Source organism: Erigeron canadensis, chromosome 3 (genome assembly GCF_010389155.1).
Source record: "Erigeron canadensis isolate Cc75 chromosome 3, C_canadensis_v1, whole genome shotgun sequence".
Classification (NCBI taxonomy): domain Eukaryota; kingdom Viridiplantae; phylum Streptophyta; class Magnoliopsida; order Asterales; family Asteraceae; genus Erigeron; species Erigeron canadensis.
This window is the reverse complement of record NC_057763.1, coordinates 47,068,681-47,086,332: the sequence shown is the minus strand read 5'-3', so window position 1 is coordinate 47,086,332 and position 17,652 is coordinate 47,068,681. Positions and strand designations below refer to the sequence as shown.

The 17,652-nt window shown below is 31.3% G+C and overlaps 1 pseudogene; it reads right to left on the bottom strand.

Moving 5' to 3' along the window:
• Positions 1 to 5,734: 5,734 nt before the first annotated feature.
• On the bottom strand, positions 5,735 to 8,442 carry LOC122591138 (annotated as a pseudogene).
• Between the last annotated feature and the right edge of the window lie 9,210 nt (positions 8,443 to 17,652).

Below are 17,652 nucleotides of genomic sequence, written 5' to 3'. Positions count from 1 at the left end.
CGTGTTTTTTGGGATTGTCGTTAGCAAGAAACACATTGGAAATCTTCAAAATGAAGGGATCTTGAAATCAAATGATGAATCATTTGAAAAATGTGTTGTCGTTAGCAAGAAATGCATACTTCAAATTGAAGGGATCTTAAAATCAAATGATGAATCATTTGACAAATGCATGCCTTATGTTTTCGGCAAGATGACAAGAATACCTTTTCCGCATAAAACCGGGGAGGGCTAAGGAATTACTTGGACTATTACATTCAGATGTATGTAGCCCATTTAGGCATGTGTCAAGGAAAGGCTAGCTACTTCATCATTTTTTATGAATGATTTCAGTCATTATGGTTATGTTTAATTGCTTAAACATAAACATGAAGTCTTTGAAATATTCAATGAATTTAAAATGAAGTGGAGAATCAACTCAATAGAACCATCAAGATTCTTTGTTCGGATCGAGATAAAGAATACTTAAGCCAAAAAGTTTAAGGATCATCTAAAAGCTTGTGGATTTATCCAAGAGCTTACTCCTATATAAGGGTATATGTGAAAGGAGAAATCAAACCTTGTTGAGCATGGTAAGATAAACGATGAACCTTAAGACTCTCCCATTTCATTTTGGGATTGTGCTCTAGAGATTGCTGCATGCATTCTCAATATGGTTCTAACCAAGAAAGTTGACAAGACACTACATGAATGTGGTGTCAAGTGCATCTTTGTAGGATACTCAAAGGAAACGATGGGTTACTACTTCTACTTTCCTACCGGAAACATTGTCAAAAACCTTTTGATTTGCTGAGTTCCTTGAAAGGAGACTCATATCTCAAGAGGACAGTGGGAGGATTGTTGAACTTGATGAGCATCAAGAAGATGGGTTAACTTCTAAAGATACTAACAATCTTCAACTTAGGGGGGAAAATGTTCAAAGAGATGAATCTCTAGATGAACTTTAAGTTGAAGATGAAGCGATTCCAATTCGTAGGTCCTCGGGGACAATACATGCTCGTGAAAGGTTAAATCTTATGATTGAGTCTGAAGAACACGTAGTAGGAGATTTGAATGAACCTCCTAATTTCAATGCTGCATTATCAGATCCAGAATCTGACAAATGGCTTGAAGCTGCAAATGTGGAAATGAAATCCATGAAAGACAATCAAGTCTGGAGCTTGGTTGATCTTCCACCAAATGGTAGTACCGTTGGGTGAAAGTGGATCTTCAAGAAGAAGACCGACATGGATGGAAATATACACGCCTATAAAGCTCGTCTTGTGACGAAAGGTTATACTCAACTTTTTGGAGTTGATTATGAGGAAACCTTTCTCCGGTTGCGGACATTAGAGCTATTAGGTTCATCTTAGCCATAGCGGCGTCTATGACTATGAGATATGGCAAATGGATGTCAAAACCGCTTTCTTGAATGGTTTTATAGACAAGGAAGTCTATATGGTAGAACCGGAAGGTTTTGTCGATCCTAAATATCCCAACAAAGTATGCAAGCTTCAAAGGTCCATTTATGGACTAAAGCAAGCATCAAGGAGTTGGAATAAAAGGATTGATGAAGAGATCAAAAAGTTTGATTTTGTTCAGAATCCTGATGAGCCATGTGTATATCGCAGAGCTAGTGGGAGTAATGTTACTTTCCTTGTCTTGTATGTCGATGACATATTGATAATAGGAAATCACATTCCAATGTTGAAAGACATTAAATCTTATCTTGGAAAGTGTTTTGCTATGAAAGACTTGGGTGAAGCAGCATTCATACTTGGAATCAAAATCTATAGAGATATAAGTAAACGGTTGATCGGATTAAGTCAAAGTGCGTATATAGATAAGATCTTGAAGAAATTCAAGATGGAAAATTCTAAATAAGCGGGAACTTGCCTATGCAAGAAGGACTTAATTTATCTAGCAAGAACGGTGCTTCTACACCTGAAAAGGTGGAGCGTGTGTAAAGAGTTCCTTATGCTTCGGCTGTGGGATCTATCATGTACACGGTAAGATGCACTAGACCTGAAGTTGTGTTTCGCTCAAAATATTGTTAGCCGATATCAGCAAAATCCCGGAGTGGATCAATGAACTGCTGTGAAAAGTATTCTTAAGTACGTGCGGGCTACTAAAGAATTATTCTTGGTGTATGGTTGAAATCCTGATCAAAATTCAAATAGTAATAGAATTTGTGATGTTGGATTTCATGACTGATGAAGATGTTTCAAGAATATCAATCGGGATACGTCTTCATTTTAAATGAAGACACGGTGGAATGCTATGAGCTAATAGTAAACCACAGTTGCTATGTATGTAGCAGAATCTTAGTATATTGTCGTCTCAGAGAAGACGACATGAAGGTTGTCTGGATTAGAAAGTTTATTTTTGGATTTTAATATGATAATCCTCAAATAACACACCTATGGAACTGTACTGTGATAAATCGGGAGCAATTATCATTGGCACTAAACCTGGGGTTCAGAAAGGTGTCAGACATTACCTGATAAGATATCACTACGTTCGTGAGCAAAGCGAATTGCGTGAAATCAAATTACTAAAAGTTCACACAGATTATAACTCAGCGGATCCTTTTACAAAGGTATTGTCAAAAGGAAAGGTTAATAAGTATGCCGTGGGCAAAGGTTATTGCTAAGTTATATCATGTAAATCTGTTATTGGTATTTGGATAATGGGATGTTAAACAATTGTTATTTTCATAAATGAATCTTTATACGCGGTATAAGTGGTTTCAATTTTATAATAATTGTGTCCTATATTTGCATGTTTAAATCCATGAATATTAGTTGAATATTCTAAATGTCTATTGTCGATTAATTATATGAGAATATAATTAAAGTAAGACAATTGTGAGAGATTGGTGAAAATATTTAAGGGAATATTTTGAAGATGGTGGATCGTACGAAACTCACATGATATTCAAAAGGTGAATATTGGACTTACCCCACAGAACGAATTATCATTTTATGGATCGGCGTCATTAAATGAAATTCGTGAAATGGTTACTTTATTTATCCTTTGACTTGAGATACAAGTGAGTTATGCATGTGTGGATTGCATTTCTTGATATAGTTCCTAACTGTCCTGAACAAGGCAGTAATAAAGGGCTATTTTCAGAAATGTTAAGAAACGACATGGCCAGACACTTGTAGTCAATACAGGATTTGTTCCTTCAATTTGCAACTGAAGTATGATACCATTTGGCGCCCTCATTAGTTAATTGAAGATGTTTGTGTGGCCACACCCAAATGAACTCAAGAAGTTATCTCGACTAATTTGGCAATCTTAATTAATTGTAGAAATGAGAAACATAATCGTTAAATTATGAAATGACATTGATCCATATTCATAATTAACAAGGGAATCTGAACAAAGGGATATTAAAGACTAAATCATTTCAACTTGGCAATTTAAGAATCTATTCTTAAATATTTTCGGGAGCATTGGAGTGTTGCTAGACGCCAACCAATGTTATTGCCTTTATAATAACATGCTCAAGTGGGAGCTGTTGGAGTGTGATCATTTTATTATAAATCGCATGTCCGGAAATAATTTAAGCCTACGGGGTCACACGAAATGACACGGTAACTCTATATTATTAATTAGTATATTAAAGTAATATATTAATTAATTAGATCACGAAATAATTAATTTAAATATATTAAGGGGTTAATTATATTTAATTAATTAAATGGAAGATTAAAAATGTGAAATATGGAAATTAGAGTTGAGCTCTAAATCCATATGGGGGGGCCGGTTTTGATAAGGCTTTATAAGCCTTAATCTAGCTTGTTCACCAAGTAAATTAAACCTTAATTAAACCCTATAAATAGAGGGCTTAATTCAAAGGTTTTCTCATTCCTTCACACAAGTAATTCTCCCCTCTCTCCCCTCTTCTTTGAGTTCGGCCGAAAACAAAAATCTTCTAAAGTTTTTTTTGTTTTGTCCGTTCGAAAACCACATGGAACTCATATTCTTGCTATTAATGCTTAGCATTAATTAAAGGTTTTGGTTTTGTTAGTTAACAACAAAGGTTTCGGTTCATAATGGTTTTTGATATAACGGAGATAAAGAAAGGGTTGTTTGGTTCGTGATCGGGGTACTAGCATACGGTATAAGGGTGTCTAGTGTGCGATCGTGGAGGGGTTTTCCTTTAAACCCTAACTAATAATAATAATCTTACTATTAATATTATTGGAAGCTTTGTGCAAAGGTACACGTTTCGATTCTTTCTTTGTTAATTAATTTGATTGCATATACGTTTCTTTTCCGCTGCGTACTCGTGAATTGTTATATGTTTATGTGTTCATATTCTAACAGGTGATAGGCCATATAGTGTAATAGCCAAATGCCTTAGCCGTACAGACTCCGTACTCGGATTTAAAAATTCGTCGAAAGTATAGCGAATGACATCTTCAATGAAAGAGCATGAAATTTTAAGAATACCCTTGCAATTTTTATAATTTATCGATTTTGAGATAAAAGATTTTGAATAAATTATAAAATAAAATGATTTTTGGGGGAAAGAGAAAAAAAATGAGTGGTTGAGATTTAAGGGTATTATAGGTATATTAGGTAGAGATGTTTAAATTAATGAACAAAGAATTAGGGTAATTTAGGTAGTTGTGTATGTGATATGGTCATATAGTTGTGTAATTGTGTTCCTTGTTTTTGTATTGTATATTCGTAACCATGTATACATGGCAGTTTGATCGATTACCACCACAGTTGATGTACAGTATGTGTATTGAGTAAAGACGTGTTAGAATTCCCTCTGCCTTACTTTGAAGCAACAAAATTCACAATCAAAAAGTCTGCATAATATCATATATCTCAATGAAAAAAATGTATATAAACATGAGAAAAACCTCTATACTGTAAAGGACTAAAGAAGATACCCCAAGTCGCCCTTTAAAACGTGTTTATGAAAAATCTAACTCTATACACACTTGTTTATCGAGTAAGCAGATGAATTAATATAGAATGAAAGGTCCAACCCATCATGTACGCTTTCACAAACCACATATCAGTCGATTCTCATATGCAATTCCATGATTTTCCCTTCCTGATCCCCATATCTGTATAGCTAAATGCATTCTCGATGTTGTTTATCTTCCTAGCTTGTTATAAAGCCACATACAGGCCTTTTGGTCATAGCCAGGATTTCAACAGCCATAGATTTTAGAACCTTATACGGCAAGAGAATTGGACAAATGAAGGTAGATCAGCAGCTTAAAAGTAAAAGTATGTTGTTACTACTTGTCCCAATCTAAAGCCAAGGGAAACCTAACATTAACGTACAATATAAATAAGGGAGCAGGAGCATTACAAATCAACAAGGACGTTATATAGCAAAGGCAACCAAACAAACAAGTATTTAAAATGTTTACCAAAACTCGATTTTTTATGTTCCTAACTCAATAAGCAACATACGGCCAATTCAGGAAGCTGCATAGGGGGAAGAACCTTCATATCATATGTAACCTAAAACCTATAAGCAACTCAACTGTTTATTGATCTGGTGTAGTGGTGCATCACAAGCTAATCCCGCAGCAAATCAATTAATATACACGTACACATACATTCCAAAGACTAAACATGAGAAAACATCATCAAAGTAGACATCAAATGATTTATTATATATATATTAAAAAGTTCAACATAGTACCATTTTCACTGAACACAATGGTTCCATTACCAAACAACACCAACAATCATGAAAAACACAAACAAGAGCTTCAGTTACCACCACGGAGTCGGAGGACAAGGTGAAGGGTAGACTCCTTCTGGATATTGTAGTCGGCGAGGGTACGTGATATGTCGTATTTTATACCCATTTCTCACGGATTAATTAGTTGAATTTAATTAGTTTTCCAAATCGTTATCGTATACATTTGGTGCGTTTATGGTATTTGTTAGTGTTTCAGGTTATTAACATGTACTTGAGCATAATTATGAAAGAAACGACATTTTTGAGGTTTAAATTAATTAATCATGATGAAAATGGGTTGAAAAGCAGTCAAAAGGAGAAAGTTTGCAAGAAATAACTCTCTATACATGATTTGGTTGTTTAATGGCAGAGATTTGGATCAACATATTGCAAGTCAACATTCTGATTTAATAAAGAGAGTTAGACAAAGAATTCATACGGATGGAGAATTCAAAGGAGGTCAAAAGACGGAAAATGCAACATATGAATATTTGATATACCAAGAACCTTTTTTGCTGTGCTCATGTAATGAGATCGTGAGAAGTCAACAAAGGAGGAAAAGCGATTCCAAAGGTGGCCTCGTGGATTAAGCCCAATTTTCTAAATGAGGCTGTGGACTAACAAAAAAAATAAAGGATGGGCTTGGCTTTGTGAAATCGGTGGAACACCAAAATAAAGCCCAACTTTGGGCAGAGTCAAAAAGTGTCAAATATATTAATTGTGATAAAAAAAATAGAAAAAAAGAAAAAAAAAATCGGCTGGAATGACATACGTGTCTAAGGCAAGTGATAATTGTACCATTTGTTTTGATGTTTTTATCACAACATTACATTACTGACTTGTACAGTCTACTATATATATTGTATTTAATGGTATATTAATTGAAAAGTGTGCTACTAATATCATTTCTACCAGTCAAAACACATCTATATATATTCCATTATTCTTAATGAAGAGGGACAATTAATTCGGACGTGAGGGGTGTGCTGGACGGTGGTGAATAGAAGGCCGCATCAGACAAAAAGGATTATTCTCTTTGGTTTTTCGTAAGCAGCAGCCGCGGATCATCACATCACAAAAGCAGCAAATCTCGTTCGAATTCCTTTTAATTTTCTTTATCTTAATTGTTAGCTTTATTAATTCAAGACTTTATTAGCACACATTATTAGTATGGACTATTTGATATTAATAATTGTTAGTGTTATTTATCTCGATATGAGAGACTAAATATCTCAGCACCCGCTTGAGTAGTGAACATGTCATAGGGTCGATTTAATGTTATTTGCAATTATTGAACAAAAATTTTATGTTTAGACGTTTAGTCGAAGATCCGCATTTATTTGAGTTTAAATATTGTTTTTATCTTTTATATTGATTGATTGATAATTGTAATTAGAAGTTCGTAAGAAATATATGTCATTGTCAATTGGTTTATGAAATGGTTGATCGGTCTTTAATTAACCTAAAGTCGTTGGAGTTCGGAAGAAACTAACGATAAAGATTTTAAACAATTAAATTCATTTAGAGTGTGTAAACACTTATGATAGATGAATCTGGTTAGGTGAATAAGTAGTTTGGGAGAAAGTTTTTAAAGGTTAAATCATAAAAATCATCTTAGGTCCTTAATGCTAGATTGTTTTGAGTAGAAATTATATGCGGAAGCAATAACTATATTTCAAGCAATTAAAGTTTCAAGTATAACGGAAGTTCATCTTGTCTACCTTTTTAAGTCGTTCAACAAATGCAAGTAATATTTAGACCCGATGATTGACATGTGAGTTGATCCAAGTAGGTGCCCTTTTAATTATTACTGTCATTAAATCATTTTTACATTCGTTTGAGGACGTTCCCTGCCCCGGTCACACCAGATTTCTTTTCGATTAATCTTTCGGGATTCCTAGCCGTTTCTTTAACTAATTGCAAAGTGACAACCCGGTCACAAAACCCCCCTCTTTCTGAATTACTTTATTTTAACAATTACTTAAATATGTCCTTGTGTTCGACCTCGGGTTTATCAAGTAAACTACATTGCATACAAACGGGTCTACTGGCCGCAAGTGTGTAGTAGTCAGTCGCTAGGTGATTCGTGTTATAAATTGTAATACTCGATTTCGCACATCAGTACGCCCATCCTCGAGCTACTTGCCTGCAAAGATAAGCCTCTGCTGGTCTGGGGGAATACCCTCCTTGTCCTGGATCTTAGCCTTGACGTTGTCAATGGTATCCGAACTCTCCACCTCCAATGTGATGGTCTTCCCGGTCAAAGTCTTGAGAAAAATCTGCATTCCTCCCCTGAGCCTGAGAACCAAATGCAAGGTGGATTCCTTCTTAATGTTGTAGTCGGCCAAGGTACACCCATCCTCCAACTGCTTACCGGAAAAGATCAACCTCTGCAGGTCTGGTGGGATTCCTTCCTTGTCCTAAATCTTGGCCTTGACGTTGTCAATGTATCTGAACTCTCAACTTCCAAAGTGATCGTCTTTCCGGGCAAGGTCTTGACGAAGATCTGCATACCACCCCTGAGCCTGAGCACAAGGTGAAGGGTTGACTCCTTTTGGATGTTGTAGTTAGCCAAGGTACCCCCATTCTCCAACTGCTTACCAACGAAGATCAAGCTCTGCTGGTCTGGGGGATCCCTTCCTTGTCTTGGATCTTGGCCTTCAGTTGTCGATTTTGTCAGAGCTCTCAACCTCGAGAGTGATGGTCTTTCCGGTCAAAGTTTTCACGAATATTTGCATCTTTTGTATATCATTCACATACACACACATCAGAATTCAAGTTTCCACTTTTTCTTTCTATGAAAAGTAACTAATCTCATATATATCATTCTATGGGTAAAATTATATTAGTCGAATTAAAAACTTTATTAATTTGACAATAGTTACAGATCTTATTCAATATCATAATTTTAATATTTAACCTATCTAATCGGTAAAGATACAAAAGAAAAAAAAGGAAAAAAACAATTTCACGTTTATATCTACATATGATTTATTATAATTATAATTATATTTAATTAATTTAATAGTAAATATGTATATATAATGATCAAAAACAATGAAAGAAAATATATATAAATAGAAACGAAAAAGATGATACGTTGACACTATGTTCTCGAGTTTTTTTATGGAATGAAAAGAAAGGAAAGCAAATGATTACAAAATAAATTGTGTTCTTGAGTTTAATTTAGGGAAAATTCCATAAAAAGGAAACCTATTTACATGAAATTCCTATTAAAGGTAACCTATTTTGTTTTCGTCTATTTAAAGGATCTTATTTTCAAAAAGTTCCTAATAAAAGGTATATCGTTAGTTTTTGACAGACGAAGCTCGTTAAGTGCCACGTCACCAGTTTTGATGACGTGCACTTGACTTTGACCGACTCATATATATATATATATATATATATCCAAAATTAGGTCGGTCAAAGTCAAGTGCCACATCAAAACTGATGACGTGACATCGGTGACATGGCACTTAACGAACTCCGTCTGTCAAAAACTAACGGTATACCCTTTATTAGGAATTTTTTGAAAATAGGATCCTTTAAATAGACGAAAACAAAATAGGTTACCTTTAATAGGAATTTCATGTAAATAGGTTACCTTTTTATGGAATAAACCCTTTAATTTAAGGGTGGAAAGGGAGTGAAATGAAAAGAAGTAGAATGATTTTTTAGTTGATTTTGTCTAAAAAATTTCTCCCCATTTATGGGATAATTTGAGAGAAAAATAATATCACTTTCAATCATTTCTTTTCTTTTATAAACCAAACTCAAGAGCACGGTGTGAGAGAGAACGAGAAAGTATGCGAAAGATTAATTGATAGATCGTTTTTGAGGCTTTGTGTGAGAAATTGAGAAGGGATTATAGGTGATTTATAGAATAAGAAGGATGAGTTGGTCAAGCCTACGGACTAACGTGATGGGAGTTCTTAGGAAACGGTCTAATGATTATTTGACATGTGTACGGTGGAGCGTCAATGATGGGTGCTGTCAAGCTATTCACCGCACGTCACGACAAACGTATCGGTAGGTGGGTGCGTTAGCCGTTGCCTACTTGCCTTTCTTTTTCTTTTCTTTTCACTACATTCTTGAGTTTTTTTTACCAAAGAAAAGAAAGGGAATGATAAGAAATATATTGTTTTTGCATTCTTGAGTTTCTTTTTACATAGGAAAAGAATAGAATGGATAGGATAATTTAGGTGTTTTGGAGCCCAATTTTCTCCGGCCATATATGGTCTGATTTGGATGGAAATATTACTATTCTGTTGTTAATTACAAATCTACCCCTTAACAAACCCTTTCTTCTCCACTATAGGCGGTGATCCTTTCTGGGTTGTTTTCTATTGTATAATGGTTTAGAATAATGAGGGGATTTCATTCTAGAACAACTGTACAAAATTTGATTCAATCAAAGAGAAAAACAATAGTAGGAAAGGAATATCAATGATAATTGCCTGAGGAAAGCATTATCTTTTAACCCATTTTTAGAATACTCTATGCGCCGCCTCAATATTTGAAATGGAAGAGTTTTAGATTTTTAGCTAACCTCTAAATTGAATTTGGTATTTTTTTTTTATAATGTTTTATATTATTTTGGTGTTCAGATCCTGTTTTATATTATTTCGGTGTTCGATTCCAGTTCTGAAATCAAAGCTTTTAAGATTGTATATGGAATGTACATAATTGTAAATTTGGATTTTAATTTTCATTTCTTTTATTTATTTTCTTCTCCTTTTTTTCAACTCAAGAATGCATATTACATAACACAATTTCTAATCATTTCTATCTTTTCCCTATCTTTTCTTTCTACTTTAAACTCAGAGAATGTAGTGTTTAAGTTTTGGATAAGAAATTTCTTCAACCACCCAGATAAAGCTAAAAGGACAATTTTGTAACTTCCCATCCGTTCTAGATTAATTGGGCCTTTGGTCCAGTAAACTATGTTCTTTCCAGCCCATATATATAATCGTTGTTTCAAACAACCTACTATATGATAGCTAGCCCACATATATGATATAGAGCTAGCCTAAATATAACTTTTAGCCATCACCGAAAAAAAAATGGCTAAATAACAAAAGGCGAACAAAATAGCCTAAAAGAAAACCAGAGCAAAACTATAAACAAAAAAAAAAGCAAATCAGAAAAAGGAAACCCAAGCTGGCTCACTGCCTCACTGAGAAACTAAAATATTTGAGGGAAAAAAAGAAAAATGTAACAAAAACTTTAAAGAGAAAAAAAAAATCTAGAAAACAAAAATAATAGACAAAACAGATTAAAAAAATAAAACAAAAACATAAAGACATCAAAGTTATTATTAAAGATAAAGCAACTCTGTAAAATACATAAACAGTATATATTGAAGAATTTGATTCTAGAAATTTTAAAAGCATATAAATGATGGATGTTATTTACAGCAAATACTTACAAATGAACGTATTGATCGATTGATATCAATAATTCATATTATAAGACTTCGGAATGATTCTAGTTTATGTAAAGTGTTGTTTCTAAAGTTTTTGTACTCTCGATATCTAGCATCTTCTCTCTATCTCTCTAATGCTATGTTTTTGAGTTTTTTTTTAAAGGAAGGAGAAAGAAGAGAAGAGAGGTGAATGGAAGAGAATGAGTGAATTTTCCTTCCTTCCAAATCATCCCAAAAGTGGGAGGAAAAAATTTTAACCAAAATGTATTGATTTCTCCTTCCAACTCCTTTCTTTTCTTTTCTCTTCTTCTCTTTAATAAAACTCAAGAACACAAATATTTTAAAAATCCTTCATATTCTCTTCCTTTCTTTTCAACAAAAAACTCAAGAACACAGCATAAGAGATGATAGAGATGATAGATTATGTGGCTGTAGTCTTTAGATGCCAAATCAACATTTTTCCAACGTGTAATTTTAAGGTTAATTTTTGCTTTTTAGGTCATGCCAACTAGATATAGAGTTAGATTAAATTTAGTGCTATTATTTAGAAATAAATAAGTTTTATCTTATTTGGAAAGAATATTTTAAAATGAACTTCATAAAATGGTAGTTTGCAACCCCTTCATATTTTTTTTTTCATCTAATTTTGTTATATGATATTTTTAAGTCATAATCTAGACTCATGGAATCTTATTTGGTTCAAATGAAACATAATATGTCCATGCTTTTTTTTATAATTTGGATGCAGGACATAAATTTATCAAATTCCTATATTACTATGAAGTGAGAGTTTTTCTTTACAATTAATGATAAAGTAATATAACTTTCGTTACATTAAAAGTGTTAGTGTTTTAAATTTACAAAATTTAATTTTTCAAACTTTGATCCTTGAATTAGAGGATGATCTTCTAACCATTTTCAACCATTGAACTAATGCTCAAAGATTCAAAGTTTAAATAAACCATCTGAAAATCTGAATATTCAATATATGACACATTTAATGAGATAAAAAAGTTAAGTTAATTCTAATGATTATTATTAGATATATAATAAATAATACTCGTAAAAAATAAAAAGTAATAATGATAACCTTTGTTCAAGCTTTATGTATTTAAATTGAACTTCTTTTTACGTTCATCTATAATAATTACATTTTACACAAAACTTTAATAAGTAACTTTAATAAGTAATTATACAAATGTATAGTCTTTGATATTAAAGAACATTGGTATTTCATATTACAAATTTGGTGGATATATACAATTTTTTACTGTATAATACTATGTGAGTATTCTATTTATAAAAATTTATCATAATTGTCTTACCATGTAAGTATGCAACACATTAATTTAATCTAGTGTAAATATTCTATGGATTCTATGTATGTTAATATTACCAAGTTGTAAGAAAAAAATAATATTAAAACATTTGAAGTCAACATATATGATGGAGTAAATAACTAGCTAAGCTAAAAGTACCTCATACACCGCATAACTCGAGATTGACAGTCTTGTTGTTGTAACTAGCTAAAGGCATCACAACTATAAAATTTTCCATTAAATACAATCAACTATGTATTCTTGCCAAAAACAAATACTATATGTCACCTTCAAATAACAGTCAAGCTAAAATATCAATTTGGCGAGACATAATGAGCTACCTAAACAAGAAAGTAACTGGTTATTGATCCCGCGTGTTGCCACGGGGTACATATTTTATACAATAAAGTTTTGGCAAATTTATTTTAAATACTCAAAACCTAAGAACCCAAAAGTTTAGTGTCAATAAAAATGAAAACGAAAATTTTTGTGGGATACAAGTTAAAAAGATGAAAATTTTAATTAAAAAAACAACTAAACATGTAGCAATACGATAAAAATAATGTAAAAGAATATTAAAACAACATGAACGTAAGACGTAACGATGATAAAAGTTATTGTATAATGAAAACGCTATATGTATAAAAAGGACAAATGAAAATAATCAAAGACCAAATGTTTAAAATTAAAATCGTAACTATGTGAAAGTTGTTTGATGAAAACATGAGAAACTAAAAGTTTAGTTTCACGAAAATGAAAGCGAAAACTTTGATGTGGGATAAATGTTAAAAAAGAGAAATTTTAGAGGTTCAAACGAAATTTGGTTAAAATTAGTATGTGCTTTAAAAGCTTGTACATTTCACTCATAAAATACTTGTACATTTACATAAGTTTTTAGTATATGTATAATGACAACTCTCGCCTTAACAACCAAGATACATGAAAGTTGATTTTCAAACTTAGAGACAAAAGTAATATTATGAAGCAATTATTTATTTTGAAGAGCAAAACTCTTTAAAATATTTAGGTTCACGATCTCGGGTTCCAATGAACTATATATGATTGTTTATGTTGTATAATGAACTATTCGGGTGTTCATAACTAATGTCACATCTATTTTGTTTATACAGAATTCAACGCAAACCTCACAAGCCTATATTTCACAAATATCCAGCTTCGTTGGTTGAGCATTAGATTATCTTCATTTACAATCCAATCCAACCCAACATATTATTTTTAATATATGTTAAAACAACCATTAATTTTAAACTGATTAATTTCACTATTACATTTTTCTGAATATATTATCATTGACCAAAAAAATAATCAATAACAATTTTAGTCATCATATTTTACTTTGATACAAATAAGTCATTTAATTTTATTTATTTAAATCTAATAAATGACCAAATTGAATATCACTTAATAACTTATTAACCAAATCTTTATTACAATAGTAATCTTTATTCTTTAATATTATAATTTTTAATAAATCATATATTTATATAATAATATTAATAAAGGGTTTAATCCTATTATTGAAATTACTTAATGTAAACGAGACAAGTATAAGGCTAAGAGTACAGATATTTTATATGAGTTTTTTCTCTTCTCATTTTTTTCTTTTGGGGAACTTGAGAATGATGCAGTGACCATCCTCAGACGAATTCGAAAGTTCTTTGTGGCTCAAAACATTGGAGTACATGCTATTATTCATATATTTAGGAGTGTCAATTTTGCTATAGCTAGATAATATATTGGTTTCCAACTGATTTCATGTAGTCCTATTAGTTTCTAATAGAATTGACGGTTTTATAATAATAATAATAATAATAATAATAATAATAATAATAATAATAATAGAAGTGATATTTATATAAAAAAATAAAAATAAAAAATTATTATAATAATAATAATAGTAATAATGACGGTCGTATTAAAGCGAATCCGAAGGTTCCTCTGTGGCTCAAGACATTGGTGTATGTGTTGTGACTTCTTACTAATTTCTTGAAAATCCGAGGGGTGGTGCCCAGATTGTATATTAGCTTCTTACTAATTTCTTGAAAATCATACGATTTCTAATGAAAATGATTTTTAGTAAAAAAAGAATAATGATAATTATAATTAAAAATAAAGAGAGTATAACTTTATTAAAAAATCTGTATTTATTTCATGTATGCAAATTTGACACGATTCTCGCGTACCCTATCACACAATGTTTCAACTCTATGGACCCATACTTATTAAGAAAATAATTTTCCAATTCCAATGGGATAGCTTATCGACTTGTAATATGGCTGCTATACATTTCATTTTATATCGCAACATTGGTTTTTTTCCTTCTCTAGTTCATCAGAAGAACGTAGTATAGATTCGGGGCTCCACGGACGGAACTATCAAGGGACAAAGGAAAATTGTCTAGTGTTGATATAGAGTTTATCTAATTCATCTTAAAAATTATATAAATACGATAGTTCAGCCGATAGTTCAGCCGATGATAAGTAGTTCAGCCAATGATAAAGGTTTACATTACTTACTAAAAATAAAGTATGTTGACTTGCTGCACATGGGAAAGGATTTATCTATTTTATGTTTTATCTATCTATATTTAGTTTAAATGTTTTTAGTATCTAATTAATGAGTGTGAGTTAGAAACAATAAGAAAAAGCTCCATGCATTTTATGAACATAATATCATATCTTTTATATTTCATTTATAATTTTATGTTATTTTTTATTGTTTACCTTGATTATAGTTCATAAAAGTATTATTTTCACATGAAAAATTAGTATTTAAGTTATATATATACATCTTTTAAAATCATATAAAGATTTTAAAATAACTAATGTATGTAGATAAACTATCTTTTATAAACAAAAATTATATATTACCATTAGTAGTTTCTTACAGAGAAAGTTTATTTGTGTGTCGATAATCTTACTAATAACTTCATGGTTATCAATCAAACGAATTGTCTAGAATTTTGGTAAAAGTTCTATAAACAGATATTAAAAACTTCATGGTCGTTAAGTTGTATAAGAGCTTTTGATTTATTTTTATGCCCATTAGTGTCTTTCGGAATTATATAGTGTGCCTTTTTTTCCCCGCCCCCCTAACAAGTATGTTTAAGTTCCGTCACTGCGGGACTCTTGGACATCATCTAAGTTTAAATTTAGAAAACCTTACATATTACCGGAGTAATTTTTTATCATTGCTTTTATCTGATCAAAATATGAAAATGTGTACCATTCCACATCTAAGTTGATACCCTGCTTCTTATATATTGTCTAAATAAATTAAGTCAACATGTATACTATTGGATAAAGTGGGAAAGTAGTGTAGAACCCGTGAAGCTCAGGTGGGTATCACATGAAATTCACGTGAAATTATATGGTTTGGTGGTTCGGGTTAGAGGAGAGCACCTGCAATCATGGCCCAGTCACAGAGAAATCCATGTATGTTGGAGCCCGTTGATGATGTAGTGCACGTGCGCGATGCATGCTATTTTACTACCATACGTCATCCTGAGCATAAAAAAATAGGTTACATGAATAACCGAGATAATTAAGGATTGAGATCATTTAAAATTAAAATATAACTATATATAAAATGTGTGAGTACAATGTCTATGTCTATAAATAAAATATCAAATAACATGCATGTCTATAAATAAAATATTATTTTATTTATCTTATATATGTATATATATATTGGGTTGAGATATTTTGAGACCACTTCTTATTTTAGAACTAATTATGATCATTGATTTTTGTACACCATCATCATCTAGTACGATATACAAGACTTTTTTGTAAAAACACTAAGACTTTCTGGCGACGGGCTTACCAGAAAATCATTTATAAGTTAACCACATGTGTCATGTTACTTACACATGATTTTTCTGTGGGTCCGTCGCTGGAAAGTCTTAGTGTTTTTACAAAAAAGTCTTGTATATCGTAGTAGATCATGATGGTGTTGTCTAACTTACGAAAATCAATGGTTCTTTTTTGAACTTTTTTTAGTTGGTCTCAAATTATCTTTCTCATATATATATTATAAAATAGTAGTTATCCTCACATTTTAAAGACATCCATATCAACTCAAAACCATCCTTAAAAATTGCCACATAAGATTTATCTTATGTGTCATCTCCATATTATTTCAAACTAAATATTATGTATTAAATTAAACCTATGTATATACAAAATAAAAAAAAAACAAATTCCATATAAAAAAACTAAATTTATATAATCAAAAGATTACATCGAATATGATAAATCTAAATCTTCACAATACATAATTACACCTTGAATGTATGTGCCAATTTTATATCTATTTTTTTTTAACTCTTTTTTCTTTCATTTTAGTTGGTATATATTTCATTTATTTATATTTCTTTTAATGATGATTATACTACAAACGGGTTTTTAGTTTATTGATTTTGATATAAGTCAATTACCATTCATTTATGTTTTAACCCTTTTTTAAAGCTCGATTTCCTTTTATTTTAGTTTGTAATGTATTTCATTTATTTATATTATTTTTAATGGTGATTATACTGCAAATAAATTATTAGTTTATTGATTTTGAAATAACTTAATCACCATTCATTTATGTTATTTCATTATATATTAAAAAAAGTTTTTGATAGAGTAACAAGAGTTTAGTGAAACACAGGTCATATTTTGATAAAATATGTAAATGACTAATTTTTTCTATTATTTTGTTAAAAATAGGGTTTAACTTTCATATTATTGCAAAATGAATTCTCCATTCATGTAAATTTATGTGATATTTTTTTAACGACATTTTTATTCTACTACTACTATTAAATTATACGTATGCCTGAAAACAAGGATTCTCGAAAAACCCCCTATTAATCCACCACCACAAATGTGGGAAGTGGGACTCGGATCCATGTGTATCCTTTCAAGGTCAAATACCTTATCAATGGAACACCAACCCCATCAACAGAAAAAAATTGTGTGATCATGCCAAACGGATAGATTACACGGGTTAGCTAAATGGTCAGAATTATCTCTCTTATTGTGATTGGTATCTAATAGTTTGTTTTTTCTCTATACAGTTGAATACCAAGAATTTGTATGTTTTATAAGTGACCTCTATTATACCAAGAATTTGTATGTTTTATAAGTGACCTCTATTATATTTTGTAGCTTCTTTTTTGGCTATTTGTGTCATAA